Below are 16,030 nucleotides of genomic sequence, written 5' to 3'. Positions count from 1 at the left end.
TGGTGTTTATAGCTCTTTTACTATTTGTTCAATAGCTTTTTGGCAAATGCTGAAAAGCCCCAATATCTGTGAAAAGCAGCCCTAGAAATAGTTGTGTATTACCAATTTATCATCTAGCAGCAAAAAACTATGCTAATAAAGGTTGGTGAAGATTTTCTGCAACTAAAGCTCAACAAAGACCTCCAGATAAGAATTCTACAAATCAAGACCAGAGTAGGAATTCTGCACAGCTCCACCTCCTTAAGAGAGATGGGCTAGAAAACATCCCCTCCAAAAGCTGTAGAATTACTGGAAGAAGCAATGGCATCAACTAAGCCCAGCAAGAGCACAGGAGTTCCCAGCAAGCAACTGCTTCTTTCTTCAAGGGTTCTTCTACCTCTTAACCCCCCTCCTCTTCCTTCCAGGTTTTTCAGCATCGGGATGCCGTCATTTAATACCCAGTGGGAGTGATTAAGAGACTGCAAGCAGCTTTCACTGGAGTCCGGCATACATTGCTCACAAAAGGGAGTCAACTATTTATGCCAGATTGGTCATAAAGGACCCATCACCAATTAAACCATTTTATGGGTAGTTGCCCTATCCAGAGAGAGAAAAGAAGAGTGATCGTCTCCATATGAAACCCCCACACTCCTGACATAGGCATAGTCATGTTCCTGAAGAGGTTCTGTACAGTTGTGCCGGAGCCATCCACATCCTGAGCAGCTATTGACTCTGGACTGGCAAGTAGTCGATCACAATCCCACTATCAAGGACCAAGTGTCAGAACATGAGTTCCAGCACCGGCCCCAGTCAGTCTCTTTGGGGAGGTCATAAGGACTTAACTGTTGGAGATGTAAGAAATGGCACGAGAAGAAGGACTGTAATGAGAATGCCTGTAAGGTTTGTCTGATTACAGGTTATGGAACCAACAAGTATCCTGAAGAAGACCACCTGCATGTCTCCAAGATCTGCCCAAAGATAGAGAAAACCTGGGCAACAGTTTGCCTTAGGGTGGTTTCATATTGCACTTTTCTACACATTTCTGGGTACCGTCTGGGCTTTTTTCCCTCTCCACCTGCAACACAGAATTTGGACGTATGGTCGACGGTTCCATAGACTATAATGGTGCCGGTAGAGTGAACGTCCGCCTTGATGAGCATCATTTTTGGACATATACGCCTAGTAGACTGCGTCTGGGTATCCGCCTTCAGTAAGCAAATACGTATGAAGTTCCCTATCAGTCTTTGGAGTATGGGAGGAAACTGGAGAACTGGAGGAAAACCACGCAAACATGGGGAGAGCAAACAAACTCCCTGTAGCTGTTGTCCTTGGTGGGATTTCAACCCAGAATTCTTCCATATGAAGTTAAATACGTAGTCATCGGATTTCTTCAGAGGTATAGTTCATTGAAGATCCTTGTTGCAATGCTCGTTGATTGGAGTTCTTTGTCGACGTCTTCAGTTTCATTCATAATCACTGGACTCAGAACGTCTTTCCAGAGTCGTTAGAAATTATAACTCACAAGTCATAGCTCTAGTTCTGATAGTTCGGAGCGACTCAGGAGGAGAAGAACCTGAGGACCACACACTGCTCCCCCGAGACCGGTCAGGAGGAAACCCAGAAGAGAAATGCACCCTGGGAACTTGTTGCACAGAGAAATTTTAAAACTAAGCATTCGAGAAAGCAAAGTCCATAATACAAACAAGCACTTAAAAGATGGAAATTCAAACCAACGCATAAAGGAACAGACATTATGCTTCATGCTATTCCATAGACTGAGAATCAGCACATCTTTTCATTTTTACAGGCAGTTATAGGATTTGCCCCGCCCCTTCCTGTTTATGTAAATCCATGTATCAGTCTTGTATCCACCTGTTCCGTGTCATCTCCATGATATTGATGGTGATCGGGGAGGGGAGGTCAGAAGAAATGCTCCATGTGATTGGTGTTTATAGCTCTTTTACTATTTGTTTGACAGCTTTTTGGCTAAATATGTGTGAAAAAAAGGAGAAAGAGGAATAACTATGGTTCAAGCTAATATCAGTAAGTCTTGACTTTTTATGTGATGATTTTTATATTATATGGCTCCTTGGTGTTTTGATTAAGATCAAGTATTCTAAGTAATCTAAAACACAGGTCTACAAAAAATGTTTTAAGTGTCAAGATTTTATGAAGGGTTTCCGAATATTTTGTTGAATTCCAAAATCCTTTTATTTTTGCAGAATTGATTCTAGTTGTTGAGATAATTCATCCATGAAAATAATGCATTCCCCCAAGGCGACTTGTGTGTGATAACAGATGCAATAGCTTTTGGTCTTTTGACTCTTTAGCGTCTTAGGTAATGAAATATCCCATAGAATTATTTTGTATTTCAGTTTGTAGCTTACAATGCTATAAAAGCCAGAATTCTACTGTAATTGATTAACTATCAAATATCTCAGAAATTAGAGACAATCTGGCAAAAACAAAATCATATTCTTAATCAGCACCATAAACTTAATATAAAACCATTCAGACATCATCGGCACCAAAATCCAAGACCAACGATCATCAAGAAATCTCTAAAGATTTCTGATAACAAAAGACCTTTGATGAGGAAGACAAAGGATGGAGACCTTCACTGATGACCAACGTTCCACTGAGAAAGCTGCCAAGAAGATGAAGATTTGCATAGCGCCATCTCCTGGAAAGCTGCTACCAATGAAATCAAGTGTCAGAAGAGGCCACAGCATGAACCTTAAAACCCAGTCAAAACCCATAAGAAGACTGCATGGAGCGCGCTTTTTATAGAAGTTATCCTATATTGAGAGGAGAAAAAAGATTGACGCGATGATGAAGCCCCACACCCTTGGAAAAGACATCGCTATGTTCTTGAAAAGGTTTTGTACAGTGATATGGGAGCCCAAACACCCACAGCCGCCCCTTCCTGTTAGTCTACACACAGCAGTAGGACTATCCCCGCCCCTTCCTGCTAGTCTACATGCAGTAGTAGGAGTATCCCCGCCCCTTCTTCCTAATCTACATACAGGAGTTGGACTATCCCCAACCCTTCCTGCTAGTCTACATACAGTAGTAGAACAAGTCCCGCCCCTTCCTTTTTATGTAAATCCATGTATCAGTCTTGTATCCTCTTGGATAAACCTGTTCTGTGTCGTCTCCATGATATAGATGGTGTTCAGGGAGGGGAGGTCGGATGAAACGCTCCATGTGATTGGTGTATGTAGCACTTTTATGATTTTTTAAATAGCAGTTTTGAAAATGCTGATAACCTGAAATTTTTATTAAAATTAAAAAGTTGAGTAATTATTGTAGTTTAATCTGATATCTTCAAGTCTTGGCTTTACATCTGATATTGACTAGTCTATGATATGTATCTGTAACTGTTCTATTAGTTTTGTCGCGGTTAGATTTCTCGACACTGTTTGATCATTTATTTCATATCGAGTCTTCTAACTGAGCTGTATTTGATAAAAATTGCAGAAAGAACCTCCAAAACCAACGATCATCAAGAAAACGCTACAGAAGTTTGCTATGAAGCTCTATAATCAACAATGAAGATCTTCACTGATGAGGCCAAAGCTCCACAAAAACATCACAGAGGATTCAGCGCAGGAGCTCAAGATTTTCATAGCTCCACCCCCTTCTTGAAAATGGCTACCGAAGAAAGGAAGTGTCCGAAAAGGCACAACACTAATCAGAAACTCAACCAAGACTCATAAGTAGACTGTACCAGGAGCTGGAGATCAGTGGGACATTCAGCAAAGAAGCACCATTATTTCTTTGAAGGCAAAAGGAGTGGGTGGAGGTGTGTGGTACCAGGAAGTTTGAAACTCTAAGCAGTCAAGCCTTTGGGATGTTCACTTTAATGATATTTTGTGGCAGTTAAGTCAGTGAGTCTTGACTTTTTAAGGAGAAGAAATAAAATTGACTCTATGAGGAACCGGCACAACCTTGACAAAGACATTGCAGTATTGTTGAAGAGGTTCTGTGCAGTGATGCAGGAGCCCAAACACTCACAGCCGCCCCTTCTTGCTAATCTACAGGCAGTAGTAGGAATATTCTTGCGCTTTTCTGATAATCCTTGAAGGGTTCTTCTCATGCTGCCTCCTGAGCAGATCAGAGCTCTGCAGTCTCCTTACAGTCTCCTCACTTCCTGGCCTCCAGCAGGGCGGCTCTCCTCCTGAGTGACAGGTCTGGTGAGTAGCAGAGCCATAGTATCAGTCGAACTATAAAGCCCAGCACAAGATCTGCTATAACTCATTCAGCCATCAGTGGATTGTTCTGAGTCTACGCTGTTATCTCTGTATTTACAGATAGAGATAACAAAGCAGATGAAGAAGCAGAAAGGTCCAAGAGAGAGGGGATTTATCAGCATCACTTCAGAAGTTGAGAGGGAGAGGAGGGAGGTGAGCAGCTCACTGTCCCATAGAAATCAATAGACTGGAGAGAGCTGAATAGGATGTTAAGTGTTAACCCACCTCCTGGAATTTAACTATTGCGCACTCCAGGGTCTGGAGGCCGAGCTCCATGGAAACAGGCTGTACACAATAAAAGATAAAAGCTCTCATTTCTGGAGAATGACAGCAGAAAGAAAAATCAAGTCAATTACAAATTGGCTTTTAATCATAACTAACTAATGTCAAACTAATGTCTAACTAATTCAAGCAATTTAAGACCTTTAGAAGACTTTTTGTCTGTTTGTCTTTTCCCAGTAAGTGTCCGTGCACTTATTATGTTTGCAAATGATATTTCTGAGGAACCTCCACACCCTCAGCAAAGACATCGCCACGTTCTTTATGTGGTTTTGTACAGTGAGGAAGGAGCCGAAACACCCACAGCCGCCCCGTCCTACTAATCTACATACAGGAGTATGATAGGCTCCTCCCCTTTATGCTAATATACATAGAGTAGTAGGATAAACCCCGCCCCTTCCTGTTTATGTAAATCCATGTATCGCTCTTGTCTCCTCCTGGATAAACCTGTTCTGTGTCGTCTCCATGATATTGATGGTGATGGGGGAGGGGAGGTCGGATGAAACGCTCCATGTGATTGGTGTTTATAGCTCTTTTACTATTTGTTCAATAGCTTTTTGGCAAATGCTGAAAAGCCCAAATATATGTGAAAAGCAGATCTAGAAATAGTTGTGTATTATCAATTTATCATCCAGCAGAGAAAAACTATGCTAATAAAGGTTGGTGAAGGTTTTCTATGATTGCAACTGAAGCTCAACAAAAGTCTCCAGATAAGAATTCAACAAATCAAGACCAGAGTAGGAATTCTGCACAGCTCCACCTCCTTAAGAGAAATAGGCTAGAAAACATCTCCTCCAAAAGCTGTAGAATTACTGGAAGAAGCAATGGCATCAACTAAGCCCAGCAAGAGTACAGGAGTTCCCAGCTAGCAACTGCTTCTTTCTTCAAGGGTTCTTCTACCTCTTAACCCCCCTCCTCTTCCTTCCAGGTTTTTCAGCATCGGGATGCCGTCATATAATACCCAGTGGGAGCGATTAAGAGACTGCAAGCAGCTTTCACTGGAGTCCGGCATACATTGCTCACATAAGGGAGTCAACTATTTGTGCCAGATTGGTCATAAAGGTCCCATCACCAATGAAACCATTTTATGGGTAGTTGCACTATCCAGAGAGAGAAAAGAAGAGTGATCATCTCCATATGAAGCCCCCACACTCCTGACAAAGGCATAGTCATGTTCCTGAAGAGGTTCTGTACAGTTGTGCCGGAGCCATCCACATCCTGAACAGCTATTGACTCTGGACTGGCAAGTAGTCGATCACAATCCCACTATCAAGGACCAAGTTTCAGAACATGAGCTCCAGCACCGGCCCCAGTCAGTCTCTTTGGGGAGGTCATAAGGACTTAACTGTCCGAGATGTTGTAAGAAATGGCACGAGATGAAGGACTGTAATGAGAATGCCTGTAAGGTTTGTCTGATCACAGGTCATGGATGGTCGACGGTTCCATAGACTATAATGGTGCCGGCAGAGTGAACGTCCTCTTTGACGTGCATCATTTTTGAACGTATACGCCTAGTAGACTGCGTCTGGATGCCGCCCCTTCCTGTTTATGTAAATACATGTATCAATCTTGTATCCTCCTGTTCCGTGTCGTCTCCATGATATTGATGGTGATCGGGGAGGGGAGGTCGGATGAAACGCTCCATGTGATTGGTGTTTGTAGCTCTTTTGCTAATTGTTCAACAGCTTTTTGGCAAATGCTGAAAAGCCCAAATATCTGTGAAAGATAAAGAAAGAGGATCAGCTATGGTTTAAACTGATATCAGAAGGTCTAGACTTTTTGTAAGATGATTATTATATTATATTGCTTCTTGGTGTTTTGATTAAGTATTCTAAGTAAGCCAAAAGGCAAGTAAACAAAAAATTTTTTCGTGTGAATTCCAAGTTTCTTTTATTTTTGCAGAATTGATTCTAGTTGTTGAGATAATTCATCCATGAAAATAATGCATTCCCCCAAGGCGGCTTGTGTGTGATAACAGATGCAATAGCTTTTGGTCTTTTGACTCTTTAGCGTCTTAGGTAATGAAATATCCCATAGAATTATTTTGTATTTCAGTTTGTAGCTTGCAATGCTATAAAAGCCAGAATTCTACTGTAATTGATTAACTATCAAATATCTCAGAAATTAGAGACAATCTGGCAAAACCAAAGTCATCTTCTTAATCAGCACCATAAACTTAATATAAAACCATTCAGACATCATCGGCACCAAAATCCAAGACCAACGATCATCAAGAAATCTCTAAAGATTTCTGATAACAAAAGACCTTTGATGAGGAAGACAAAGGATGGAGACCTTCACTGATGACCAACGTTCCACTGAGAAAGCTGCCAAGAAGATGAAGATTTGCATAGCGCCATCTCCTGGAAAGCTGCTACCAATGAAATGAAGTGTCAGAAGAGGCCACGGCATGAACCTTAAAACCCAGTCAAAAGCCATAAGAAGACTGCATGGAGCCCGCTTTTTATAGACGTTATCCTATATTGAGAGGAGAAAAAAGATTGACGCGATGATGAACCCCCACACCCTCGGAAAAGACATCGCTATGTTCTTGAAAAGGTTTTGTACAGTGATATGGGAGCCAAAACACCCACAGCCGCCCCTTCCTGTTAGTCTACACACAGCAGTAGGACTATACCCTTCCCTTCCTGCTAGTCTACATACAGTAGTAGGACTATACCCTTCCCTTCCTGCTAGTCTACATACAGTAGTAGGACTATACCCGTCCCTTCCTGCTAGTCTACATACAGTAGTAGGACTATCCCCGCCCCTTCCTGCTAGTCTACATACAGTAGTAGGACTATACCCTTCCCTTCCTGCTAGTCTACATACAGTAGTAGGACTATACCCGTCCCTTCCTGCTAGTCTACATACAGTAGTAGGACTATCCCCGCCCCTTCCTGCTAGTCTACACACAGCAGTAGGACTATCCCCGCCCCTTCCTGCTAGTCTACATACAGTAGTAGGACTATCCCCGCTCCTTCCTGCTAGTCTACATACAGTAGTAGGACTATCCCCGCTCCTTCCTGCTAATCTACATATAGTAGTAGGACTATCCCCGCCCCTTCCTGCTAGTCTACATACAGCAGTAGGACCATCCATGCCCCTTCCTGCTAGTCTACATACAGCAGTAGGAATATCCCAGCTCCTTTCTGCTAGTCTACATACAGCAGTAGGACTATCCCCGCCCCTTCCTGCTAGTCTACATACAGTAGTAGGACTATCCCCGCCCCTTCCTGCTAGTCTACATACAGTAGTAGGACTATCCCCGCCCCTTCCAGCTAGTCTACATTCAGTAGTAGGACTATCCCCGCCCCTTCCTGCTAGTCTACTTACAGTACTAGGACAATCCCCGCCCCTTCCTGTTTATGTAAATACATGTATCAGTTTTGTATCCTCTTGTATATGTATATACCAGTTCTGTGTCGTCTCCATGATATTGATGGTGTTCAGGGAGGGGAGGTCAGATTAAACTCTTCATGTGATTGTTGTGTGTAGCTCTTTTATGATTTTTTAAATGGTAATTTTGGAAATACTGATAATCTGAAATTTTTATTAAAATTAGGTAGATGAATAATTGTTATAGTTTAATCTGATATCAGCAAGTCTTAGCTTTTTGTCTGATATTGACTAGTCTATGATATATATCTGTAACTGTTCTATTAGTTTTGTCGCAGTTAGGGTTTGCGACAGTGTTCGGTCATTTATTTCATATCGAGTCTTCTAACTGAGCTGTGTTTGATAAAAATTGCAGAAAGATCCTCCAAAACCAACGATCATCAAGAAAACGCTACAGAAGTTTGCTATGAAGCTCTACAATCAACAATGAAGATCTTCACTGATGAGGCCAAAGCTCCACAAAAACATCCCGGAGGATTCAGCGCAGGAGCTCAAGATTTGCATAGCTCCACCCCCTTCTTGAAAATGGCTACCGAAGAAAGGAAGTGTCCGAAAAGGCACAGCACCAATCTGAAACTCAACCAAGACTCATAAGAAGACTGTACCAGGAGCTGGAGATCAGTGGGACATTCAGCAAAGATAGAAGCACCATTATTTCTTTGAAGGCAAAAGGAGTGGGTGGAAGTGTGTGGTACCAGGAAGTTTGAAACTCTAAGCAGTCAAGCCTTTGGGATGTTCACTTTAATGATATTTTGTGGCAGTTAAGTCAGTGAGTCTTGACTTTTTAAGGAGAAGAAATAAAATTGACTCTATGAGGAACCGCCACAACCTTGACAAAGACATTGCAATATTGTTGAAGAGGTTCTGTGCCGTGATGCAGGAGCCCAAACACTCACAGCCGCCCCTTCTTGCTAATCTACAGGCAGTAGTAGGAATATTCTTGCGCCTTTCTGATAATCCTTGAAGGGTTCTTCTCCTGTTGTCTCTTGAGCAGATCAGAGCTCTGCAGTCTCCTTACAGTCTCCTCACTTCCTGGCCTCCAGCAGGGCGGCTCTCCTCCTGAGTGACAGATCTGGTGAGTAGCAGAGCCATAGTATCAGTCGAACTATAAAGCCCAGCACAAGATCTGCTATAACACATTCAACCATCAGTGGATTGTTCTGAGTCTACGCTGTTATCCCTGTATTTACAGATAGAGATGAACAAGCAGAAAGGTCCAAGAGAGAGGGGATTTATCAGCATCACTTCAGAAGTTGAGAGGGAGAGGAGGGAGGTGAGCAGCTCACTGTCCCATAGAAATCAATGGACTGGAGAGAGCTGAATAGGATGTTAAGAGTTAACCCACCTCCTGGAATTTAACTATTGCGCACTCCAGGGTTTGGAGGCCGAGCTCCATGGAAACAGGCTGTACACAATAAAAGATAAAAGCTCTCATTTCTGGAGAATGACAGCAGAAAGAAAAATCAAGTCAATTACAAATTGGCTTTTAATCATAACTAACTAATGTCTAACTAATGTCTAACTAATGTCTAACTAATTCAAGCAATTTAAGACCTTTAGAAGACTTTTTTTCTGTTTGTCTTTTCCCAGTAAGTGTCCGTGCACTTATTATGTTTGCAAATGATATTTCTGAGGAACCTCCACACCCTCAGCAAAGACATCGCCACGTTCTTGATGTGATTCTATACAGTGAGGAAGGAGCCGAAACACCCACAGCCGCCCCGTCCTACTAATCTACATACAGGAGTATGATAAGCTCCTCCCCTTTATGCTAATATACATAGAGTAGTAGGATAAGCCCCGCCCCTTCCTGTTTATGTAAATCCATGTATCAGTTTTCTCTCCTCCTGGATAAACCTGTTCTGTGTTGTCTCCATGATATTGATGGTGATCGGGGAGGGGAGGTCGGATGAAACGCTCCATGTGATTGGTGTTTATAGCTCTTTTGCTAATTGTTCAACAGCTTTTTGGCAAATGCTGAAAAGCCCAAATATCTGTGAAAAGCAGATCTAGAAATAGTTGTGTATTGTTGATTTATCATCCAGCAGCAAAAAAGTATGCTAAGAAAGGTTTTTGAAGGTTTTGTGTGACTGAAGCTTAATAAAGGCCTCCAGATAAGAATTCAACAAATCAAGACCAGAGTAGGAATTCTGCACAGCTCCACCTTCTTAAGAGAAATGGGCTAGAAAACATCCCCTCCAAAAGCTGTAGAATTTCTGGAAGAAGCAATGGCATCAACTAAGCCCAGCAAGAGCACAGGAGTTCCCAGCTAGCAACTGCTTCTTTCTTCAAGGGTTCTTCTACCTCTTAACCCTTCCTCTTCCTTCCAGGTTTTTCAGCATCGGGATGCCGTCATTTAATACCCAGTTGGAGCGATTGAGAGACTGCAAGCAGCTTTCACTGGAGTCCGGCATACATTGCTCACAAAAGGGAGTCAACTATTTGTGCCAGATTGGTCATAAAGGACCCACCACCAATGAAACCATTTTATGGGTAGTTGCCCTATTCAGAGAGAGAAAAGAAGAGTGATCGTCTCCATATGAAGCCCCCACACTCCTGACATAGGCATAGTCATGTTCCTGAAGAGGTTCTGTACAGTTGTGCCGGAGCCATCCACATCCTGAACATCTATTGACCCTGGACTGGCAAGTAGTCGATCACAATCCCACTATCAAGGACCAAGTTTCAGAACATGAGCTCCAGCACCGGCCCCAGTCAGTCTCTTTGGGGAGGTCATACGGACTTAACTGTTGGAGTTGTAAGAAATGGCACGAGATGAAGGACTGTAATGAGAATGCCTGTAAGGTTTGTCTGATCACAGGTCATGGAACCAACAACTGTCCCAAAGAAGACCACCTGCATGTCTCCAAGATCTGCCCAAAGAGAGATAAAACCCGGCAACAGTTTGCCTTAGGGTGGTTTCATATTGCGCTTTTCTACACATTTCTGGGTACCGTCTGGGCTTTTTTCCCTCTCCACCTGCAACACGGGATTCGGACATATGGCCGACGGTTCCATAGACTATAATGGTGACGGCAGAGTGAACGTCTGCTTTGACGTGCATCATTTTTGGACGTATACGCCCAATAGACTGCGTCTGTGTGTCCGCCTTCAGTAAGAGTACACGCATGAAATTCCCTATCAGTCTTTGGCGTATGGAAGGAAACAGGAGAACCGGAGGAAACCCACGCAAACATGGGGAGAGCAAACAAACTACCTGTAGTTGTTGTCCTTGGTGGGATTTGAATCCAGGACCCCAGCGCAAGGCTACAGTGCTAACCACTGAGCCACCATGCTGCCCACTTTTAGAGGATTCTTCCATATGAAGTTCCATACATAGTCATCGTACTTCTTCAGAGGTGGAGTTCCCTGAAGATCTTCGTTGATTGGAGTTCTTTGTCGACATCTTCAGTTTCATTCATAATCATTGTACTCAGAACATCTTTCCACAGTCTTTAGTAATAATAACTCACAAGTCATAGCTCTAGTTCTGATAATTACAGATTTCTCCTTCATCTGGAGTTAAAAAGCGCACAATGATGTGGTCTTCCACAGCCCCCTTTAAAGGAGAAGAACCCCCAAAATAAACCTTTCAATAGCTCTATGGACCAAAAGATTGCAGCAAAAGTCTGAGATCAGTGGCCTCCACATTGCTGAAGCTTAGGGAGACCCGGCCGAGCTCCCAGCATCCACCTGAGATACCAGGCCGAGCTCCCAGCATCCACCTGAGATACCCGGCCGAGCTCCCAGCATCCACCTGAGATACCAGGCCAAGCTCGCAGCATCCACCTGAGATACCAGGCCGAGCTCCCAGCATCCACCTGAGATACCAGGCCGAGCTCCCAGCATCCACCTGAGATACCCGGCCGAGCTCCCAGCATCCACCTGAGATACCAGGCCGAGCTCCCAGCATCCACCTGAGATACCAGGCCGAGCTCCCAGCATCCACCTGAGATACCAGGCCGAGCTCCCAGCATCCACCTGAGATACCAGGCCGAGCTCCCAGCATCCACCTGAGATACCAGGCCGAGTTCCCAGCATCCACCTGAGATTCCAGGCCGAGCTCCCAGCATCCACCTGAGATACCAGGCCGAGCTCCCAGCATCCACCTGAGATACCCGGCCGAGCTCCCAGCATCCACCTGAGATACCAACCCGGCAGAACTCGGAGCTCAGTCTGGAGGAGAAGAACCTGAGGACCCCACACTGCTCCCCGAGACCGATCAGGAGGAAACCCAGAAGAGAACTGCACCCTGGGAACTTGTTGCACAGTAAATAGATATAATCCATAGATTATTCCCTGCAAAACTGAGCAGATCATCAAAAGAGAAATTTTAAAATTATCCAATCTAGAAAACAAAGTCCAGAATACAGACATGCACTTATCAGCAGGAAAATCAAAACAACACAAGGGAAAAGACTTTGTACTTCATATTACTCTATAGACTGAGACTCTGCAAATCTTTTCTTTCTATTTTTCACAGATATTTGGGCTTTCCAGCACTTGCCAAAAAGCTATTAAAGAAATAGTAAAAGAGCTATAAACACCAATCACATGGAGCGTTTCATCCGACCTCCCCTTCCCGATCACCATCAATATCATGGAGACGACACAGAACAAGAGGATACAAGATACATGCATTTACATAAACAGGAAGGGGCGGGGACAATCCTATTACTACCTGTATATTAGCAGGAACGGGCGGGGCTTATCCCACTACTGTATGCAGATTAGTGAGAAGGGGAAGGAAGGATGAGGTTGTAAATATTGGCCAATTGCATATAGAAGATCTGCTATCAGAAGACCTTTGTTGAGGGAAACAAAGGATGAAGATCTTCACTGATGATCAAAGGTTCACAAAAACTTCCACTGAGGATTTTGCCAAGAAAATCAGGATTTGCATAGCTCCACCCCTTTCTCAAAGCTGAGATGGAGAGGATGGAGGACCTGGTCTGTGTCGTCTCCATGATATTGATGGTGATCGGGGAGGGGAGGTCGGATGAAACGCTCCATGTGATTGGTGTTTATAGCTCTTTTTACTATTTGTTTAACTGCGTTTTGGCAAATGCTGAAAAGCCCAAATATCTGTGAGTAATAGAAATGAAATTATAGCTATTATTTTAACATGTGTTTGCAGAATCTGAGATCAGCAGTCATTGAAAATTTTTTAAAATGTAGTTTAAGATCTGCTTTTAGAAGACCTTAGATGAGAAAAACAAAGGTTAAAGAACTTTATTGATGATCAAAGGTCCATAAAAACAGCCACTGAGGGTTATACAGAAAAAATCTGAATTTGCATAGCTCCACCCCTTCTCAAAGCTAGGATGGAGGTGAGCAGCTCACTGCTGTATAGAAACCAATAGACTGGAGAGAGCTGACTGGGATGTTAAGAGTTAACCCCTCTCCTGTGGTGTAATTACTGTACACTCCAGGGTCTGGAGGCCGAGCTCCATGGAAACGAGCTGTACACTATAAAAGATAAAAGCTCTCATTGCTGGAGAATGACAGCAGATAGAAAAAAGCAAGTCAATTGATAACTTGCTTATTTTCATGCTGTCTAACTAGTTAAAGCAATTTAAGAACTTGATAACAGCCCTTATAAATGTAAATGTGTAGCCCCGCCCCTTCCTGTTTATGTAAATACATGTATCAGTCTCGTATCCTCCTGGATAAATATGAACTGTGTGTCGTCTTCATGATATTGATGGTGATCGGGGAGGGGAGGTCGGATGAAACGCTCCATGTGATTGGTGTTTATAGCTCTTTTACTATTTCTTTAATAGCTTTTTGGCAAGTGCTGGAAAGCCCAAATTTTTGTGAACAATAGTGAAAGAAGAATAGCTATGGTTTAAACTATTATCAGTAAGTCTTGACTTTTTGTGTGCTGATTTTTATATTATGTGGTTCCTTGGTGTTTGGATTAAGAAGAAGTAATCTAAAACACAGGTCTACAAAAAAGTTTTTCACGTGCCAAGATTTTATGAAATGTTTCTGAATTATTTGCTGTTATCAAAAATCCTTTTATTTTTGCAGAATTGATTCTAGTTGTTGAGATAATTCATCCATGAAAATAATGCATTTCCCCAAGACGACTTGTGTGTGTGATAACAGATGCAATAGCTTTTGGTCTTTTGACTCTTTAGCGTCTTAGGTAATGAAATATCCCACAGAATTATCTTGTAAAACCAAAATCATATTCTTAATCAGCACCATAAACTTAATATAAAACCATTCAGACATCATCGGCACCAAAATCCAAGACCAACGATCATCAAGAAATCTCTAAAGATTCCTGATAACAAAAGACCTTTGATGAGGAAGACAAAGGATGGAGACCTTCACTGATGACCAACGTTCCACTGAAAAAGCTGCCAAGAAGATGAAGATTTGCATAGCGCCATCTCCTGGAAAGCTACTACCAATAAAATGAAGTGTCAGAAGAGGCCACGGCATGAACCTTAAAACCCAGACAAAACCCATAAGAGGACTGCATGGAGCGCGCTTTTTATAGAAGTTATCCTATATTGAGAGAAGAAAAAAGATTGACGCGATGATGAACCCCCACACCCTCGGAAAAGACATCGCTATGTTCTTGAAAAAGTTTTGTACAGTGATATGGGAGCCCAAACACCCACAGCCGCCCCTTCCTGTTAGTCTACACACAGCAGTAGGACTATCCCCGCCGATTACTGATAGTCTACATACAGTAGTAGGACTATCCCCGCCCCTTCCTGCTAGTCTACATACTGTAGTAGGACTATCCCCACCCCTTCCTGCTAGTCTACATACAGTAGTAGGACTATCCCCGCCCCTTCCTGCTAGTCTACACACAGCAGTAGGACTATCCCCGCCCCTTCCTGCTAGTCTACACACAGCAGTAGGACTATCCCCGCCCCTTCCTGATAGTCTGCACACAGCAGTAGGACTATCCCCACCCCTTCCTGCTAGTCTACATACAGTAGTAGGACTATCCCCACCCTTTCCTGCTAGTCTACATACAGTAGTAGGACTATCCCCACCCCTTCCTGCTAGTCTACATACAGTAGTAGGACTATCTGCGCCCTTTCCTGCTAGTCTACATGCATTAGTAGGACTATCCCCGCCCCTTCCTCCTAATCTACATACAGTAGTAGGACAATCCCCGCCCCTTCTTGCTAGTCTAAATACAGTAGTAGGACTATCCGCGCCCCTTCCTCCTAATCTACATACAATAGTAGGACTATTCCCGCCCCTTCCAGCTAGTCTACATACAGTAGTAGGACTATCCCCGCCCCTTTCTCCTAATCTACATACAGTAGTTGGACTATCCCCGCCTCTTCCTGCTAGTCTACATACAGTAGTAGGACTATCCCCGCCCCTTTATCCTAATCTACATACAGCAGCTGGACTATCCCAGCCTCTTCCTGCTAGTCTACATAGAGCAGTAGGACTATCCCCGCCTCTTCCTGCTAGTCTACATATAGTAGTAGGACTATCTCCGCCCCTTCTTCTTAGTCTACATACAGCAGTAGGACTATCCCCACCCCTTCCTGCTAGTCTACATACAATAGTAGGATTATCCCCTCCCCTTCCTGCTAGTCTACTTACAGTAGAAGGACAAGCCCCGCCCCTTACTGCTAGTCTACATGCAGTAGTAGGACAAGCCCCGCCCCTTCCTGTTTACGTAACTACATGTATCAGTTTTGTATCCTCTTGGATAAACCTGTTCTGTGTCGTCTCCATGATATTAATGGTGATCGGGTATGGGAGGTCGGATGAAACTCTCCATGTGATTGTTGTATGTAGTGCTTTTATGATGTTTTAAATAATAATTTTGAAAAAACTGATAAGCTGATATTTTTATTAAATCTACAAATAGGAATAATTATTATGGTTTAACTTGATATCAGCAAGTCTTGGCTTTTTGTCTGATATTGACTAGTCTATGATATATATCTGTAACTTTTCTATTAGTTTTGTCGCAGTTAGGGTCCTCGACACTGTTTGGTCATTTATTTAAGGTTGAGTTTTCTAACTGAGCTGTATTTGATTTTGATAAAAAATGCAGAAAGAACCTCGAAAACCAACGATCATCAAGAAAACTCTATAGAAGTTTGCTATGAAGATCTTCACTGATGAGG

General features: G+C 43.0%; 4 pseudogenes; 3 read left to right on the top strand and 1 right to left on the bottom strand.

Annotated features, from left to right (window-relative positions):
* On the top strand, positions 1-62 carry LOC141260637 (U7 small nuclear RNA; annotated as a pseudogene).
* Positions 63-5,029: 4,967 nt separating this feature from the next.
* LOC141260636 (U7 small nuclear RNA) lies at positions 5,030-5,091 on the top strand (annotated as a pseudogene).
* Positions 5,092-12,397: 7,306 nt separating this feature from the next.
* On the bottom strand, positions 12,398-12,459 carry LOC141260645 (U7 small nuclear RNA; annotated as a pseudogene).
* A 1,199-nt stretch (positions 12,460-13,658) lies between these two features.
* LOC141260644 (U7 small nuclear RNA) lies at positions 13,659-13,720 on the top strand (annotated as a pseudogene).
* The last annotated feature ends 2,310 nt before the right edge of the window (positions 13,721-16,030 follow it).

Source organism: Phyllobates terribilis, unplaced genomic scaffold (assembly GCF_046119375.1).
Source record: "Phyllobates terribilis strain yellow unplaced genomic scaffold, ASM4611937v1 Scaffold_3__8_contigs__length_932513732, whole genome shotgun sequence".
Classification (NCBI taxonomy): Eukaryota; Metazoa; Chordata; class Amphibia; order Anura; family Dendrobatidae; genus Phyllobates; species Phyllobates terribilis.
Note: the sequence above shows the minus strand (reverse complement) of the source record. Positions and strands in the feature narration are given on the sequence as shown.